Source organism: Epinephelus fuscoguttatus, linkage group LG24, assembly GCF_011397635.1.
Source record: "Epinephelus fuscoguttatus linkage group LG24, E.fuscoguttatus.final_Chr_v1".
NCBI classification, from domain to species: domain Eukaryota; kingdom Metazoa; phylum Chordata; class Actinopteri; order Perciformes; family Serranidae; genus Epinephelus; species Epinephelus fuscoguttatus.
In genome coordinates this window covers 19479114-19499218 of record NC_064775.1, presented here as the reverse complement: position 1 = coordinate 19499218, position 20105 = coordinate 19479114, and the positions used below count along the sequence as shown (strand labels likewise).

Genomic DNA, 20105 nt, shown 5'->3' with positions numbered 1-20105 from the left:
AATTATCTATTTTGTCCTCATTTTTCAACATTTCTTAATCAGCCTTGCTTATTTAACTGATGAACTGTTGTATAAAAGCAATATCACACTCGAGCTTGTGATGTTGTACTGTGATATCGTCACAGCTGTGATTCAGTCGTAGGCACAAGGCCGCAGGCCTGTACTATGCCGATATCACAGTACAACATCACTCCGTCTCGTGTGATATTGCTTAATTGACCAATGCCAGTGAACAATAACACAAACCAATATGAACTATTTCTGCTAAAGAGCTCAATGGCAAAAAATAATCCTAATATAACAAGTTTCATTAGTTGCTTTACTCTCCTCACTTCAGATTTGCTTCTAGTGTGCATAAGCTTAACTGCAAATCAGAGCGATGCCGTAAAAAGGGCAGACTAGCACCAACAGTGTGGGACAAACCTCAAAAACTAGGGCGACAGACACTCACCGACAGCCTGACAAAACTAGACTTTCAAATACATGTTAACATCTTCGTCTGACTGAAATCATACTAAAACGAATTTCTCAAAGTCGGATTAACACACCCAGATAATGCAGAATTACTCCTGCATCTATACAGTTAATCAACCCAAACTGGCCGTGGCACTCTGGGCATGCTCCACAGTGTCCGCCCTGGGCTTTGACCCAGAAGTGGAAAGCATTAAATGCGCAACAGAAGAAGGCAGTAACAACATGGTGAAAGCTGCATCCAGAGCCGTGCATTTTTTGAAGGGACGCAATGTTCAGAGATCTAAAGATGTCGAACCATGGTACCAGTTTGCCGCTAGCTAACGTAGCTAACTTGATTATTGATTGTTTGGTCTGTGACGTAAAAGGTCAACCAGAAAAAAGGTCCAAGACTAACAAACTGAAAGGGCACATATCGCCACCTGTCATAGTGGAGGTGGACATACGTACTTCAGCCAATAAATCGATTCCCCTCCCTTGCTTTTATACTTGGACAGGGACAGTAGTCCAATTAAACTGCCTAGTCAAGCTCGACTTAACTGTGTGTGTAAATGTACTGATTGACCGACGGCCGTCAGTCAGCCTAGTGTGTCTGGGTCCTTACACTTCCTCCTTACTGGACCCAATGCAAACAAGAGTGTGAAAGAACATCAGATTGTGGCAACTGCTTAAAAAACTGCTCACCCTGGCTCTCTTTTGGTGAAGTGTCACGCACCTCCAACTTATTGCTTGGGCTCGCTCAGGGCTCGATAGGCACCCTGAATGTCATTGTTGCTCGTAGTACAGTATATCCGGACAATTTTTCTCACTCCATTTGCTAGAGTTCACCCACTTGCTGCGTGTTATTAAGAGGTGTTACAGTGCCATTTCCCAAATTACATGTTGATAAATCACCAAATCACCCATCTACATCTTCCAGACCTTGACTATGAATATTCTGCTCCCGCTGACCTACATAAGCTGTGTTTTCTCCCGCTGAGAATTGAGCCTGTGACCTGTGGCTATCACTGTGATCGATGGCAGTTGAGTGACAGGTGGTGCTACTGCGCAAACACAGATTACTAACTCGTCAGTCAGCAGGCGCCTGGGCAAGCCACACAGAGGAATTTATGACACTTAACAGCAGCCAGGTTGCGAGAAGCAAGCTGAGGTAATACAGGTGTAAAAATCAGCACCCTGCCCTGAAAAACATTCCTGTAAGTGACTAATTGTTTTCCATCAAAGCAGGTTCCGCCTCGTCATGGGATTCAATAGAAAATTTCCTTTGTGCTTTCACCATTGGTTTGAAGGTGAATGGTTTGATTGAAGCTAACGCCACCAGTCATCTGTGCATGAAACCAGTGTAAACCATTATATAACAGCAGTCAACCAGTCTATGTAAAAGACGTAATGAACATTCTAAATTAGCAACTATGTCTATATAACAAAGACTGGGGTTTTAATAATGCGTCCTTTGGTGATTTATGGATGCTTCATTTATCAGTGAGAAGGCATCATGACGCTAATATCCATATAATGATTTCAGACTGCGATGGCCAGAAAATTGAATCTGGGTTGGAATGACTGACTATTTCGGTAATCCATCTTTAGCAAATGAGAAGGTCCATTTGTCAAAACCTCAATTAGATTAATGGTGAAATAATATAAATATAATATAACAAATTAAGGGCAATTATTCTGGTTTGGAACGGCCATAAGACTGAGGTAGAAATGACTAAATAATTTCTATCATTTGTCAAGTTAGAAACTATTTGCAAATTACAAGGTGCTGAAATTCCAAAGCAATGGCGTCAATGGAGGTAAGAATGTGCTGAGCAAAAATAAAACCAAGTTCCGACCCCCTAACCCTTTTAGTTTTAACCTCTAACCCTTTAAAAACAAAGAGGTCACCAGGTGTGAGGAAGCACCACTCCTCTGTGTGAACACCTGGTAGGAACTCACCATACAAGCCCAACCAGTATAGCCTCCTCCGGGTGAGACAATTACCCTGGAAGGCATCTATTTTGCCTTTACAAAGACTCTTAGTGTCCTCAGGCATGAACACGTGTGGAAATAACACCATTTATGACTCACATAAATGCACATAATGACTTTTTGCAGACAAATTTCCAATGTTAGTAACGCACTTTAAGATTTTGCAAAGACTGGGGATCTTGCAGGGTAACTATTTAGACTCAGTTCCTTTTGAGATTATTTACCATCCTGCTTCTGGTGGAAAATATTACACCAAACTCCCTTTAAGAAATATAAAATATTTACAATTTCTTATGTGTCTGCAAAAACACCTCACTCTAAAAACACAAGATAAAATGTGTCATCTGTTGACAGTATTCTTGTTAATTTGGTATCACTATAATTTATAAACGTAAACCTCCGTTGGTTAGCTACACTATTTTATGACCAAGGAATATTATTATTTTGATCAATACAGGGGTTACTTTTATTTATTATGATAATTCATTGTTTATGAAAACAAAATATTTTTTATTGCACATTTAAATAAACAGAGTCCTGCTATCACTTCTGTGTAGTGCTAAATTCCTCCTAATGTACTCATTTTTGCATCAAAATTAGACTAGTCCTCATTCACAGTGCATCTCCTGGAAGCAAAATATAAATAAAATCTAAAATGAAACCAACAGAGCATTGCTTCCACTTTAACCTTGCGCTACATTCCTGCAAATTCTGTGGAGAAGAGGAGAAAGTGGTGGAGTTGTGGAGTGAACAAGAGTCAGAGTTACATTTGGCATGTCTCTGATCCACCAATCAGCACTTTTTTTAGTGAGAAATCATATTTTCTGAAACAGCTCTCCTCTCAACATCTCCTCCAACTAAAATAATGCAGCTAACCAACCGAGGCTGGCAGCAAGACAAAATCTAAAATGTAACATTTGTACACAAATATAGTTTATCTTTACAGATAATACTGGTGCCGAATTAACAAGAATTGCCGAAATGCCGAGTTATGTGTTTTTGCACACATAAAGAATTGTTAATATGTTGTATTTCTTAAATGGTGTCCGCCATATTTTATACCAGAAGCAGGATGGGAAATAATCTCAAAAAAAATCTAGTTGTAGTCCAAATAGTGACCCTGTAAGATCCCCAGTCTTTGCAAAACCTTAAAGTGTGTGACTAAAAACTCACATTGTCTTCAGATGTCAGAGGGTGTCACACTCTTGCCTTTGAAAAGTCTTTTCAAAGTCTTCTCGTGTATGGTAGGCATAAATTGCATTGCTCGTAAACATATTCAAGCGCATGTTGGCACACAAACACACGCTCAGTCGTCATCAATCAACTCGTATCAAAACAAACAACTGAGGCTTTGAGCACTTATGTGGAGCCATATATCATATGTTAGTTTTAAAGTGGTTTCTGTATGTATTTACTCAGCGGTCAAAGCTAATGCGGAGACATGTAAATATTTCCCCGGACTGGGTAGGGAGGGTCAGTGTGGCACTTCCCAGACCACCAACCAACACAGAGTCCCGGGAAGAGAATGAAACGCAACATCCAACTGCAAAATCCAGTGATAATTCTCTGTGGTTTGTGTAAGCGACCCCTTTCACATGCAAGTAGTCATGTAATCCATTGTTTTGCCCCACAGCTCAACAGAATGTGTGTCACCGCTTTTTTTTTTTTTTTTAAAAAAACATCTACAAGCCTGGTTCCTCCACATTTTTAGCCGTGGACTCAGAAAACTGAGCATGAAAGAGCCCTCTCAGATCTCAGCTGAGGGTTTGGCTCTGCGCCTGATGAGGAGGATGTGATCACAGGGCGGCCACTGTGCAGAAGAATAGACAGGACGCGCCATCTCACCACCTTCTGCCTCTTACACCCACGCCCGATCTGCCAGGAGGCCATATAGGGAGCCTGTCCCGCCCCAGCTGCGAGGTGAGGAGGTGGGCTTCCCTGTGCTGCTGACAGATGCAGCCCCTCCTCTGACTCCTCTATCTGCCTCTCCTCCACCCTGGGGTCTTAATCTGCACGTCCAATCCTGTTAGCTGCCCTCTGCCAGTTTCTCCTGCTTCAAACCCAAACCTGCCGTGCCAACATTGGATCCAAAGATGGTGCCTCATCTGTATGTGATAAACAAACATCTCCTGACACTGAGCTTCCATGCCAGGTGGACAGGGTTAACACCCTGACATAGGCTCTACTGACTGCTGTGTTTTGGTTGTGTTTCAGGTTTCTCTGCTGAGACGAGCCTCTATTTCAACACAGTGAACCCAAAACATAACACTGTGGGAGAAATGTGTTGTTACCTCTGTCAATTAAATTTAAAAACAAATTGTTTTGGTCAAAGGCTTGTTCATTTCCATATTTTTGTTCCACAGTTTTAATCATTTATCACCACATTAATAAAACCAAGACGACATTAAGTAACCACATTTTATGTTGGAGGTTTGCTCGTTGTCATAGTAACACAACAAGCTTAATGGCTCATCAGTTTTTGGTGAAAATTTGCTCTAAATTCAGATGGAAACTTGACAGTGGAGGATGATCTGAATAAAGATGCAGTGATTTGTTGACTGGATGGATGAATTGAATGCTTGGTAATTTTTTTTTTTTTTTTTTTTTTTTGTGTTGCAGTGCTCAATTCTCAGAGCAACACATATGGTTTACAGAGCAAGAAAGTCCACTGCAGGTGGGCAGGAGGGGAGATGGATGGGTCCAACAAGCGTTCAAGACCAACAAACAACAACAGCAACGGTTGCAGCATTTCTGGCGCTCAAAGCTGGGTGTTTTATAATCGACACGCAACTGCCTTTCTGGCTGCATTGTAACACTCAAAGCCACATTCTAAAGTGACCCAACTTAAGCGTTGGCACAAATTATAAATTGATAACTGGTCAAAGTTATAGTGCAAAATCAGTTGCTTATCATTAAGGATGTCTGTCGGGTTTTCCTGGTCACGGAGAACTCATCTCAGGATGCCTTTATTTTCCTAATTTATCACCATAAACTCTGCCATCAAGTGGTTAAGATGCGGTCAGACTTTTGCCACCTTAACTTTAGTTTTTGTCTCACCACGTTTCCCCCTGATGCCCCAGGCACTGTTTAACAATAATGGTGACTAACCACCTATCATGCCGACATGAAAGGCAGCTTTTTCCCTCAGTGTCTGACACCGGAAGTCACTGCCTAAGAGCCAGTTTTCAACAACTTCAGAGTGAGACCGCGTTGATTGTTCCCATATGAGGATATCATTAAAGAAAAAAAAAACGTCTTACTGTTAAAAGACACTGCCTAATACTTATCAGATCCTACTAGTATGTACCAAACAAAAGCTCCGGTCTCAAGAGGCTAAGCCTAATCACCGACCCCTTCTTACCACCAATCCCTCTTGCGTCAAGATACAATGCAAAAGGCTGCCCCTGCCATCATTTTAGTAACACTTTGGGCCTCTGATGAGTAGGGATGAGATCACGTCGAAGGCCATCGTCACACATGTGCGATACTAACATGAAAGGGAAATGGACATCAAATGGAAAAAAAAAAAAAGAGTCGTCACTGAGGAGGCGATGTAGCCGTACTGTCTCAAACTCTCACAAACTTATAGGGGCGGTCCATAGGGAGTTGGGTTGGGAACTGGAGGGTCGCCAGCTCAAGTCCTATACCAAATATGGAGCGTGGACTGGTAGAGGGAGAGGTGCCAGTTCACCTCCTGGGCACCGTTGAGGTGCCCCTGAGCAAGACACTGAATCCCTACCCACTTGGAGCACTTGTCCATGGGCAGCCCCCTCGCTCTGACATCTCTCCATATATTACATGCATAGGTCCTGTTTGTGCATGCGTGTGTATTTAAGGACTATATGTATATGACAACAGACAACCTTGGGGATTAATACAGTATATTTTCTTCTTCTTCTAAATAAAACATTTACTTCTAGTGGCAAAGCAAATTCACACTGGTGCATCACATGGAGTTCAACTTTGTTAAAAACTGTGGTGAAGTTGAAGCCTTCATGACATGTCTCAATTTTAAAAGTCCCTTTTGCATCCCCTCTACTTTCAAAGTCTTGTTTTTAACCAAATAATTGTTAATACACTACTGTTTGGCCACATGTCTGATCCTGGCTGAGAATGTGAACTGAGATGTTGACTACTCTGGTATACTCCAAAAAATGCCACACAGGAGCAGCATATTTAGCATATTCAGTGATATTCTTGCAGATTTTAGCATGATGACAAGCTCAAGTATATCCCAGCTTTTGTTTTGGTTACCAAAGTCCCAAAATGTTTGAAGAAATGCAGGAAATTAGATTCAAATCACATTTTTTTTCAGGGTAGGACCACCAGACCCATCATTTTTTTAGTCCCCCAGTTTTTCAAACCTAAGTTCTTTCGGTTCCTTGGGTTTGCATTATTGCATCAAAGAATTGACCTGAAAAAACTTTGATTTCCAGATTTAAAACCTAACCTTATTGATACCTACAAAAGCATACAGTTGCTTCTTTTAATTAACGTAGAGTGGGGTAACAATTATGACTTACAGTCACAAGAAAAGTGAATGTATTACTTCATCAGGACAAGTCAGGACATCTGATCTGATCACGCTTCTTAGTGTGAAGTGATCAGAACTGGCATAATCAAAGCCTTATTCCCAGTGAAATATAAACACCTCATGTTTTTTTAATCTTCTAATTGAGCTGAACAACAACAGATTTACTCTTCAACTGTGTGACTCGTTTATCTTGATAAACTCTCACTCTCACACACCATGGTGTTTGATCCTGTCTGGAGATACCACCAGCAGACAGAGAGGACTGTCTTCTCTTTGTCCCTGCAGACTTCAGGCCTCTCAGAAGGCCTCTGTGTTCCTGGCACAGAGCTCTTTTGAGGGACACTACAGGGTGAATATAAACGCTAATGTTTGGGAAGCAACGCATGTGACTCCCACCGCACACAGTAACAGATTCAACTTTGATCTCCATCATGATTGCGAGGAGAGAGTTTGCAATTGGCCCCTCAACTCAAAGGGCACAAAGGACGGTCTCACTGGACGAGGGAAAATGCACGTCCAATTATAAAGAGCTGGCACAATGCCCTCAGCAAGAGGGGACACACAGAAAGCAGAAACTCACTACAAAGTAAAATGCCTCCTCCCTGTTTGGAACAGACCCAAAAGCTTCCTCTTTTATTATCCCACTGACTATTTAGGTGTCTTTGAGTGGCGAGCGATAAACCCTCAAAGATAACAACATCAACCTGTGCTCAGCAGGCGAGAATGCAATTTATGCATTATCATCCCTGAGGCATGTAACGCACACGCAACTTGTGACCAAGGTGAGAGCCTTCAGCGCACATTAGCACAAGTAAGTATGTCATTGGCAGGAAGAGAAGATGGTTCATGCTAAGCTGAGAATAAGCAGGTCAATATTTAGCTTCAATATCACCCAAAGCAAAATGTGGTGATCATTTACTTTCCTCACCCATGGGCGTTTTATGAGACAGTGGGCCCCTGGGCAAAGATATGCAAAAGGCCCCAGCACCTCTCCTACACAGAAGCAAGACTTAGACTTTGTGATGTTTTTTCCTAATTTTTTGTTGTTGTTTATGTGTCTTTGAGGTAATTTTGTGTCTCTCTAAGGTATGTTTGTGTCTTCTTTGGTCATTTTGCATCTTGTTGGGGTAATTTTGTGTCTTTTTTAGTTGTTTTGTGTTTTTCTGGGGTTATTTTGTGTCGCTTTTTGGTTGTTTTGAGCCTTTTTGTAGTTTTTTTGTCTCTTTGTCATTCCTTTTCATCATTTCAGGTCATTTTTAGTCTCCTCCTTGTCGGTTCATGTTAATTTGATTAACATTCTGCAGGTGAAGGCTAGAGGGCCCCCTGACACTTGGACCATTTAGTAATCCATCCATGCATGCACCTGAAATAAATTTCAAACCTCCAATCAAATCCCTGCAAATGCCAGTAAAGTATATTTCTGACATGTTCAAATGACTTTAAGTCTTCACCTTCTTTTGGCCAAAATGTTTCAATCAAGAAAATGAAAGAGGCATTTAACTTCACTCCACGTGATGCCGAGATCCATAAAATATTATTTAACTGCCCTCATAAAAACACGGGCTAGGTATTAACAGGGGACTACCAAATCTCATTACGTGGAGGCTGGAAAAACAGACGAGTGGCTCATATCAAAACAGCCTCAACAATTATTAAACCAATTTTACAAGCAGATGGAGGCCGCTTAGTCTCATCCACAGTGTGTGGTTGAATATGGGGGAAGCCGTTTGGTTTCATATTGGAGTCTAGGGAAAAGCCAACGCTGTAATCGCTCCTTGTTGGGCTCATGAGAGAGTTCCCATGAGACAAGAGGAGGAAAAACCTCAGCAAGTGCCCCAGAGTTTGCTGGGTTCCCACACCCTGCGGGCCCCGTGGCTACACACGCGGTGAGCCCAGGTATGCGTGGTATGTCACCTGCACACTGAGGGAGCTGTCAGAGACCCGGCCGGAGGCTGGTACACCCCTGCTGAGAAACTTGATTTAAACACTCTAGATGAAGTGTGAGAGAAAGAGCACTCTGGCTGCTCCAAGAAGAGTCTAAAGCTTTTTTATGTAACCAGCTCCCATCCAAATTGTCCAATGAGCTTTGGTTTCAGAACAACACTTTACACCAGCTCCTCAGGAATCAGGCTGACACACTGAGAAGACACAGAGTGAGCACTCGTCCCCTGAGCTTGGCATCCTGTAACACACATGGCGTGAGAACGGGGCCCACGCCGAGGACGACATTGTCAGTGGATTTCTACTGTATAATTACACTCAATTAGTTTGAGCTGCTCAGTAATAATATCAAACCTCGCCGTTTGTCTGCCTGACGATGTGGCAGCCAATCAGATTAGACTGAGCATTTCTTCCCATCCAGCTACAGAGCCTGCTCCCCTGCTAAGTTTTATGTCTCCATTCTGTATTGTAACAACCAGCTGTAATGGGCTGTGGGGGGAGAAGAAGGAGGAAATCCAGCCTTGCCAAGCGGACTCCATGCTGGCTTACCATCTAATTCATTTGCACTTAAATTTTGCATAAACCAAACTAATTTGTCTGTTGTGGAGCTTGTTTCTGGGACAATTTTATTGTCTTACTTTCGCCAGTGGCGAATGGGCCCGGGAAACAAGTTGCAGCCTGATACAACAGCATGGCAGCAAATCAGCATGTAAAAGACTTTATACGAGGAGGAGGCTTGACAAAAGCCAGGGGGATTTTGCTAAACCCAAATGCTTCGGAGATAAACAGGAAAGCACTACCACATGCTGTTTATTCAATACAGCTCACAACTATGCAGCAAGCGTTTAATCAGTAATGTGGAGCACTTGATTATTAACCCTCCCCTGCAGAGTGTTTTCAATTTGGCCTTTTGTTATCAATTATCTCTGAGCATGATTGCACGGCTGCACACATTATAAATGTCGGCGGGGATAAGGGTGTGGAAGGGAAAACAAGGACATGCATTCAGCAATTTAGGCATCCTTGGGTTGATGAGTATTACTTCACGGCTTGAGGAAATGCTTGAAACACCACATCTTGGATGGAAGCACTTTAGTAAATGGAAAAGAGACATTAGCTACAGACAGACCAAGACAAAACTAAGAAGACAAGAGGGTAAGGAGAGGTGCATTTCTGGCAACGATGAGCATCCAGTATGATCTGAGTACATGACGGGACATCATATCCATTCCAACAAGCAAGCCTGAATGTTTAAGTGCATTAAAGGAATAGTTTCAGTTTTTAAAGTGGGGTTTTATGAGGTATTTATCCACAGTCAGTGTATTACCTACAGTAGATGGCAGTCAGCACACCCCCAGTTTGGAGAAGCAGACAGTAGTACGGCCATGAAAGCTAAGCAATGTACTGCTGTGGATGGAGGCAGCGATTTCCGATGAGTGAACCACCTCAAATGATGCTGTTGTATCACTCTCCTCTGAGCCAGACTCTATCAAGAAAAACAGCGATTTAACGTCGCTGAACACAGGAGCCGCTGGTCTACCGTTGCCTCACTCACTTAGTTTGTTAGTGTTATTGTGTGAATTTGATGTTTTAAGGGGTCAGTTTGGATTCACCACAGTCACACAATATCATTAACAACCTAACTGTTCAAGGCAACGGTAGACCTGCAGCTCCTGTGTTCAGCAAGCTTAAATTACTGTTATTCCCAGTGGAGTTTGGTGGCTTTGGCAGGATGCCACCAGAAGAAGAAAGGGCTGTCTGCGGCAAGGTAAAGCATTAAAAAATATTCCAAATGTAACACAAACTTTAATTGATATTGATTTTTTTGTTGAATTTTTTCAGTTGTTGATGTCCCTGTCCACAGCAGTTCTTTATTTAGCTTCTATGTTGGTACTCCTGTCTGCTTCTTCAAACTGGGGTCGCACCAACCACCATCTACTGTAGGGAATACACTGACTATGGATGCTTCATACTGTACAACCCCACCTCAAAAGATTCAAACTCTCCCTCAAAGGTGATTACGCACTACTTCAGACATGCTGATTAGCCAGTTTAGAAAAGCCTTTCATCTCAGGTTGGATTAAGGACATCTGTGTTGCGCCAAACTTTTCAATAACAGCAATCTGTCAGTCAGGCCAGCTGCATATAGGTGTAAAAATGGGCAGAGCTTCAAGCATGTTCTTTTCTCTGCATTCCTACTAATCAAAGCACTTGCTAAAAGATGTTGGCTACATGTAGGCTAAAAGTATTTTTCAGTTGAATAAGTGAAACCATCAGATTCTTTTAGGGCAAGTTAAATCAGGTCAAGCTAAATCTAGCAACTCACTTGCCTGACCAGGCAAGTGGCCACCAAATATTCTCTGTCAGGGGCCCCATATGGCTACTAAGTTTTCTTAAGTCACTTGTGAGAATTTGATTATATCGAGTTTAAAATGCCCCAGGCACTCAACTGTCAACATGTTGGATATGGCATCAGGGTCAGGATGGTGGGGACATAAAGCTCAGAAAAACATTTTTGTCAAAGACTGTAATTTTCAAGTATAAAATCAATTTCACGTTTACATTTTTTTTTTTTCATTTTCTCACATCAGTTTGAATTTATAAATGAGGGCTGTGGGCATATTTACATTCACACGAGAAGATAAGAGTGGGCTCCTGAGCAAAAGTCCAGGGATTGTTGGACCCAACCACCACCCCTTCTGTCACGTCGATCTCCCACATTGTTGTTACGTACCACACTAGAAGGTGGCTTTTTGCATCTGTGTCTGTCTGACGCTGAAATCACTGACAAAGCAGTGGTTTTTAAAAAGTTGGGAATGAGACTGAAAAATTTGGAAGTGTGTATTATAGGTTTTCTACTGCTTCTTGTAATTTTTTTATTGCAGACATGACTGACTCAGGCACAAGGCTGGGAAGGATAGGAAGAGAAGTGAGGCAGAGGCAGGGAAGGGAGAGACATGAAAAGGGGTGAAAAACTTTTAAATTCAAATAAAATAGTTATTAGTTTTCATTCTGTTTATGTCCTTTCATTTATTAAAGTGTCGCAGTTAAGGGAGGCTGTGTCAGGTTGCCTTTTCAGTATTGATTTTACATAAGTTTGTGCCTATCTTTTGGCAACTCAGCCAACTAAAATGTACTTTCAACACCAAATTTAGAAGTTTGGTAGCCAAAAAGGCAAAAACTATGAGCCTCTGTCCCTGCTTTGGCAGATTACCCTCCTCAGTCCTGATGATTTAAATGTTTACCTCAGTAGAAATGTTGCATCAAACCTCTGTAATAGCCTCTACTGTATAGTATAGACCTCTGACAGAGCTTCTGCCGTGACCTAGTTAAAGCTGGCTGGCAGCAGCTAGCAACAGCTCACAAACCATCCACGGCCATCGGGCTCACCGTGCGCGTCCCTGCATGACGAAGAGAGTCTCATCCGCAGGCGGACATCAAATGATAAAAATAAATAGAGGCACAGAATCAACCCAGCAACACGGCTGTTATGTAATGCAAATGCTGCCCCAGTTACTCCCAAGTGCTGCTGTATGTGCTGCAATTCTGGGCCATCCCTGAGCTATATAACCTGATACAGATTAGATGGGAGCTGAGTATGGTAATAAAACACATCAATAAGATGCTGAGAACGCTGACTAAGGGTCCAATTCATTTACAAATGTGTAAGGCCACACATCGAACACACAAACCTATACACAGACACCAATTCAATTACTTATTTGAATGAAGCCTGGAGCTTTGAGCAGCTTTGGCGCAAATGCACTCAGGAAAATTCCCCCAAACCTCGCCTGCATACATTTAGGAAACATATGCTGACTCAATGCATTATGCATGTGTGAGGTAGCGGTCCTGACTGACATTCAAGCCCTATGTTCACCAAATTACCCATAGACGATTGATAGAAGCTTTGCATGAAGCCAGTCTATGAAACCCATCCAAAGAAGAGCAGACATAAATATTTTACCTGCTCCTCGGCTGACATATGGTATTTTGTCTTGAGCTTTGTGTGCTAGTGTGAAGTGAAAATCTGTCAGGGGCGTCCCCGGTGGACAATTTCTCTTGTTCATCATCCTAACAGCCCATGAAACATGTGGAATGCCTTGTGAAAGCAGCAAAGCCAAACATTTTCTGTGTGAAACATGAGTGTAATCTACCACAAGCTTGTGACAAAACAGAGTGAGCGGCACTCTGTCAAAACATTGGGTCATCTGCCTAGGTCGTACACTCCAGTTATGTAAAGTGCAGTGTTAGCAGATGAGCCTCTGCGTTATGTTAATTTTGGGGGACTGGCCAAAACTGGTTCACAGGTGACACAGGGGTGAGGGGGGATGGGGGGCTGAACATGCCTGGAGTCTGACGGAATGTCAGAGACAGTCTCTTGTGTTTTCTCAGATGCCTGAAAAAATAAATGTATCAGCGGCTCATATCCTCCCAGGAAAAGGAGTGTTTACAGGACTTAGTAGGTTTATCTGTGCCAGGGCTAACAGGGCCAGCAGGACCACGAGGGCCAGAGACATCAAGTCCCCTATCAGCACTGGAAGAATAAATACCCAGGTTTGAGTTTAGAGACAAACTCCATGGTCCCAAACTACTCGCTGAACAAAGGCTCATATAGTGCTGACAATAACCAGTAAATACACAGTTTTCATGTCTTTAGATATAAGTAACTTCAAAGCATCCACAGTAAATAAATCACATCCACACTGAGTGAGATGATAATTTCTGTGTCATTGATTCAGCACGAATAAATGCTTCTTTAAATCAAACAAAATGGTTTCAATTAAAATGTTATGACAGGAAATCTCTCTTTTATGATGTGTAGAGAATCTACCATTACCATTAGAAGTGATATTTCATGCCTTTACTAACACCAAGAAAGACATATGTCTTTACATATATGTATATAGGGCAAGTTTGATATTTTTCAACCTGGACCCCATTTCTCCATATTTTTGTGTTTAAGGGGCTAATGGGAATAACAGTGAAACAGCTATACAGGCTGCAATGTAACCACTCAGGGCATGTTTGCACTGTCACTTTACATCGATTAAAAGTGCTTGTTTTTGCCACTGAAAGGCTCTGATTGTAATTATAAGTGTCTGACAACATTATGTAACGGATCCCTACAGAGACAGACCTTTTTGTTAAAGAGTAAGTTCCTTTTTGTTCAATCAAAAACAGCCTCAAAATCGCCATCGCCAAACCCACCAGCATGTATAGAGCCAGCATATTTTCACATCTAACTGGATAAATTAAGGGTTTATTTGAACCAAACCAGAGTTGGTGATTGTTGGAACAGTGAAATGATGAACCAAGATGTTTTTTGTGAATTTTAATTGAATAAACATCCTTTGAGTAAAGTGTGTTTTACTATAATAAAACTACTGTTTATTTAAATGGAGTCTGGTGGGTTTACCAATGAAAGAGAGTTACTGCCTCAAGCAAGGGAAATCAAGTATCTCGGGGACTTGTTCACGAGTGAGGGTAGAATGGAGTGTGAGATGGATTGTCGTGGTAAGGAGGGAGCTGAGCTAGAAGGCAAAGCTTTCGACTTAATGGTCCATCTACGTTCCAACCCTCACCTATGGTCATGAGCTTTGGGTAGTGACCGAAGAATGAGGTCGTGAATACATACGGCCAAAATGAGTTTATTCTGAAGGGTGGCTGGGCTCAGCCTTAGAGATAGGGTAAGGAGTTCGGACATCCGGAGGGAGCTCGGAGTAGCTCCTTTGCATCAAAAAGGATCAGTTGAGGTGGTTCGGGCATCTGATCAGGATGCCTCCTAGGTGTCTACTGTTAGAGGTGTTCTGGGCACATCCCAATGGTAAGGGGCCTGAGGGCAGACCCTGGAAAGCTGGAAAGCATCACTAGGGACAGAGACGTCTGGAGCTCAGCCTGCTGGCCATGTGACCTGGCTTTGGATATGCATGGAAAGGGGGGTGCACTGGTGATGGTGATTTCAGAGAAAGGATCCCTACAGAGACACTTTTCTATAAAGAATTAGTTCCTTTTTGTTTAACAAGAAACAGCCCCAAAATTGTCATCACCAAACCCACCAGACTCCATTTAAATAAACAATAATTTTAGCGTGTATTGAGCCAGGATATTTTCACATCTAATTGGGTGAATTAAGGGTTTATTTCAAGCAAACCAGAGTGATTGTTGGAACAGTGGAAAAACGAACCAAGATGGCTTTTGCAAGTTTTATTTTGTTTCTGTTGACTTCGAATTAAGTCTGTTTAACAATGTCAAAAATATTTTTTTATTTAAATTCTGGTGGGTTTGAAGGTGGCAATTTCAGGGCTGTTTTTGGTTAAACAAAAAGGATCTTACTCTTTAACAAAAAGGTCTATCTCTGTAGGGATCCTTTACATAATGTTGTCAGACACAATCAGAGCCTTTCGGTGGCAAAAACAAGCACCTTTAGTGGATGTACATCCGCCAAGTGTCTACATTGCGGCCTGTTTTGCGGCTGCGGACTGCAGCCATCTCACTTAAGCTAGCTTCACAAAATTGTTGTTCCCATTTGTCACGAAGACACAAAAACATCAGAAAATAGGGTCTAGGTTGAAAAACACTGGTAACAAACTTCTTCTTCAACTTTAAATTTGCTCTTACCAATCACAAAAGCAGCATGGACTCTTCATGGTTGCTCATGCCATGGAATCAAATCTGCAAACTGCCACCAGATCTATGCTGGACCTTTACCAAAATGCTCCAGGCTTCCTCATGTCCCACTATTAAAACAACCCGGCACCCTTATGCTCCCGCTGCCCCGAGTGAGAATAAGTCATTGAGGGAGGAAAGAGTGGAGACAAAAAGAAGAAAACGATAAAGTAAGACAAAGAGACAGACTTGAGTAAGGTCGCAAGAGGAGAGAGAGTGAGAGTTAAAGGAGGACAAACATGAGAAAGTCAAATGAGTGCACAAGAGAGGAGGAAGGCGAAAAGAAGGGAAAAAAGGGAAAAAATGCATGCATGGATAGTCGAGTGGACAAATGTGAGCATGTTGAATCATAAACCCATATCACAAATATGACCTACTTTCATTTCCCTCACAGTAAATCAGGTCGCCGTGTATCCAATTAAGGCAATTAAAGCCACAGTAAATCCCATATCAACTAACAACCAGTAATGACAGTGATAGCGTTCGGTAAAGTCTTTATGAATCACACAGTTGTTGGATAAGAAACTGCACAAAAGCAATGGTCCACTGTGTAACAGGAAATTACACATTCACAAACCACTGTGGATAAATTATAAATTAGGCAGTGTCTCGCCTCAACTGCACTGGTGTTTTTTCTAGATTCACTCTCACAGTTTTTAGGAAATGATTGACAGTCAGAGGTTTGTCAACATCAAGAAAATCAATTTTTGATGTTCTCTGGATCACAGAAGTTATTTTGTGTTTTTTGATATTAAAAATGTAGTTTCTTGGTGTATCTATGGCTACGTTCACATTACTGGGCTCAATGCTCAAATCGGATTTCTTTTTCCAGATCCGATCTTTCTGCCTAGACTGTTCACAATCATGTCTGAAATGACCAACATCCGACATCAGTGTCTCTGCTGTGAAATGCCTCAAATGCAACCAATAACATCACACAAATGTGTGTTGGAACAACAACAAAAAAACATCACATTTGTGAGCAAGCGTTTGGGGGAAAAAATTAAAGACATAGCAATGCAAGCTCCCCTCTACCAAATAATGTGCCGCTGAAGTCCATGGATGTATAGAGACCTTTGCTGTGGTGTCCGAGTGCAGCCATCCAGCTAACCTCCGGTTTAGCCATCTGCTAACTTGAATGAGGTTAAAATGATTTAGTTGTGTATCTCTTCCAGACTGAATGGATCAAATCCTGAGAGTGTAGAGTCATTTCGAGGGGGGTTGTGACACTAATTTACAGACGTCTCAGTCGCAATGTAAGTCCACGGCAAGGGTTGGCAACCTGTGGCTCCAGAGTCACACGCGGCTCTCTTCGACAGAAAATTATATAGAAATGAATAACCTTTTTTTTTTTTTTTACATTTTAATGTTCATTTCTTGTTGTAGGCCTGAAGTGATTCTTACAGTCTCCAACTGTAAAAATGCATAGCCTACACACATAACATAATGTTTCATTTCATTTCATCAACCAGAGTCTTCCTAGCTAGTTAGTTGTGGATTGCAAATCCAAAAAGGGAAAAGTCTCAGGGGACAATAGAGAATTTAATAGTGCATGGACAAATATGTTTGCTTTTATTGGCAATGCTGCAAAGTTAAAGTACCAAATAATCAAAAATAGCCCTCTGCAGAATAGCCGTCTGCTAAAACATATGATTAAATGCTCCTTAAGATCTACAGCTACAGAAAATAAATGTGCTGTTAGGTTACATTATGTGGAAGGTTTCCAATGGCAGATTACTATAATAATTTCATTACACAAAACAAAATTCCATGACTTTTTCAAAACTTTCAATGATTTTACTAATTCCATGATCTTTCAAGGCCTGGCTTTTGGCTTTTCCAGGCTTTCCACGACCATGGGAATTCTGGTAAATACCATGGATGTACGGGAAGAACACTCATGAGTTACAATATGACTGTTCTTACAGCGGTTGCATGGCCAGTGATCAACAAATTCTCACTCCGACCTCGTCACATATCGACGTTTGGTCATGGACTTAACTTTAGTAGTTGTCCTGCCACGTTTCCCCCTGATGCCACCAGGCACCGTTAAACAATAATGCTGACTGGCTGCGTATCATGCTGACGTGAAAGGACGGCTTTTTAAGACAGTGTCTGGTGTCAGAAATCACTGACCAAGTGCTGGATTTCGAAGTCTTTGGAGTGAGACCAGGTTACCGTGATCAGATTTGTTTTAGATTTAGGACCAAACATCAATTTGGCCACTATTGCATAGAATAAAGAAAATTCTGTGTTGACACTACTCTGAAAAAATCAGATCTATGTCACATGAGAGCAAAAAAGTCAGAGTTGAGCCACATTTGCTTGTAATATGAACATAGCCTATGTTACATCAATCTAGTCAAGGTTTTCCTACATTTCCTAGAATGCATTTTGAGAGATAAACAGATATCTAAAAGGATCTATATGAAATCTGTTCATTAGGGCAGTGCAGGGTTTCCTTTAATCACTGAGGGTCAGTTGCCTGTCAGCAGTGGGTTAACAGGTCATAAAGTCAGGTCAAGTCAATAAAGTCTGTTGACATCTTTCAGCTTCATTAAAGCCCCACAGTCAGTAACATTCACAATAAATTGTACCATAAACAACAAAATGCAGCATATAACTGTTTTTTACCTCATGGTTTATAGTGTAAACAGTGTACAGTCGTTTTTTCTGATTAGTTACACTGAGAGACTGCACTCGAAGTGTGTTAGCTATTTCATCTGCAACAAATGTGTCCTAAATGGCTTCAGCATTTCCAATACCAGAATTCTATTTTAAGACTCTTGATGTATTATTTCCTGTGCAGTGACTGCACACTGTATGCACTGAGGGGGAATTAAGCTCCTGCACCATCATGCAGACACATCACAGCAGCCACTGTATGTCCGCACTTGACATTCCAAAGAGGCTACTTGTGAGCAGATTCACCTTCAGTTAACCCTGAACCAAAACAAGTTTCCACTCCTGTGATTCGTGAGAGCGGCGCGGCGTAGAGAGATAAGCTTGTCAGTCACCAGTGGCCACAGCGTGTTTCACAAACAGTCATGGGAGGTTGTTTTTTCTCTCTGCTGCTGCTTGACACGTGGACGTGTGGGGGAGTGTGTGTGTTTGTGTGCACTTTTGTTTTAGTGTTAATGCTTGTTAATGCTTTGATAAAGCTTACCAGCCCCTAGTTAGGCTGACTTAGGCCTAGTCTGCCGGAGGACCCCCCTATAATACACCAGGCACCTTCTCTTCTTCTTCCCCTCTCTCTCTCTCTCTCTCTCTCTTATTCTATTACTGCATCTTGCTAACTCGGCCATTCTGGATGTCACTAACTCGGCTTCTTCTCTGGAGCCTTTGTGCTCCACTGTCTCTCAGATTAACTCATATCGCAGCGGTGCCTGGACAGCGTGACGTGTGTGGTTGTGCTGCTGCCGTGGTCCTGCCAGATGCCTCCTGCTGCTGCTGCTGCCATTATTAGTCATTAGTCATACTTCTACTGTTATTATACACGACTATTGTCACACATGTATACTGCCAGATATTAATACATACTTTCAACATATTGTACCACAGTAGCCAGAACTATAACTATAATATTATTACTTTCAATAATGTTGTTGTAAGCTACTGTCATTACCTGCATCTCTCTCTCTCTCTCTCTCTCTGTCTCATTGTGTCATGTGGATTACTGTTAATTTGTTATGCTGATCTGTTCTGTACGACATCTATTGCACGTCTGTCCGTCCTGGAAGAGGGATCCCTCCTCAGTTGCTCTTCCTGAGGTTTCTACCGTTTTTTTCCCCGTTAAAGGGGTTTTTTTGGGGAGTTTTTCCTTATCCGCTGCGAGGGTCATAATGACAGAGGGATGTCGTATGCTGTAAAGCCCTGTGAGGCAAATTGTGATTTGTGATATTGGGCTGTATAAATAAAATTGATTGACTGATTGATTGATTGATCTCTAAACTAAAATGGAAGGAGTCTCTGTCTGTCTGTCTGTCTGTCCTTAAATTTTCTTGACATCCGTTCATCCTATCAACTTCACGCTTGCCGAGTGTATTGCTGAGGACCCAGGGAAGTGCAGTGCCAAGTGCAAGATCTCAATATCAAAGGCACATATTCACTTGTAGTAAGCATATCACAAAACCATAAATTTGGTAGTTGATAACAATACCAGATACATTTCATGAATCTTGATACCAAAGTTGATACCATGGTAAGAAAAAAAAAACCAAAAACAATACATCTCATGTACTTAAACATACACTCTTAAATGTAATATAAATTGTATTATTAATCCCTGATGATCCCCCTCCAACACAAAATGGGTGGGTTCATGAGATTTTTGGGGAGGCGAGGAAGCATATTTTTGCTCCACTGCTGTTATTGTTCGGCACTTGTACATGTAATGGCTAATTTATGCTCAACATAGATTTGTATATGGACATGGGCGGAGGCTCTGAGTACTTTTGTCCATATTTGTGCACAAAACAAAGTAGTACCACTGTAGATATTGTAGCTTAGTTTAAGA

At 41.7% G+C, this 20105-nt stretch overlaps 1 protein-coding gene across 3 annotated transcripts in view; it reads right to left on the bottom strand.

Annotated features, from left to right (window-relative positions):
* LOC125884955 (nck-associated protein 5-like) overlaps nt 1-20105 on the bottom strand; it is a 241421-nt gene that overhangs the window by 195367 nt on the left and 25949 nt on the right. The window contains exon 1 of one of the 3 annotated variants that reach the window (XM_049570271.1): nt 15542-15612. The exons of the other annotated variants lie outside the window; for them this stretch is intronic. The gene's annotated coding sequence lies outside the window, so the exon portion shown is untranslated. Of the gene's footprint in view, nt 1-15541; nt 15613-20105 lie in introns of those variants that run through there. 3 annotated transcript variants of the gene reach the window in all.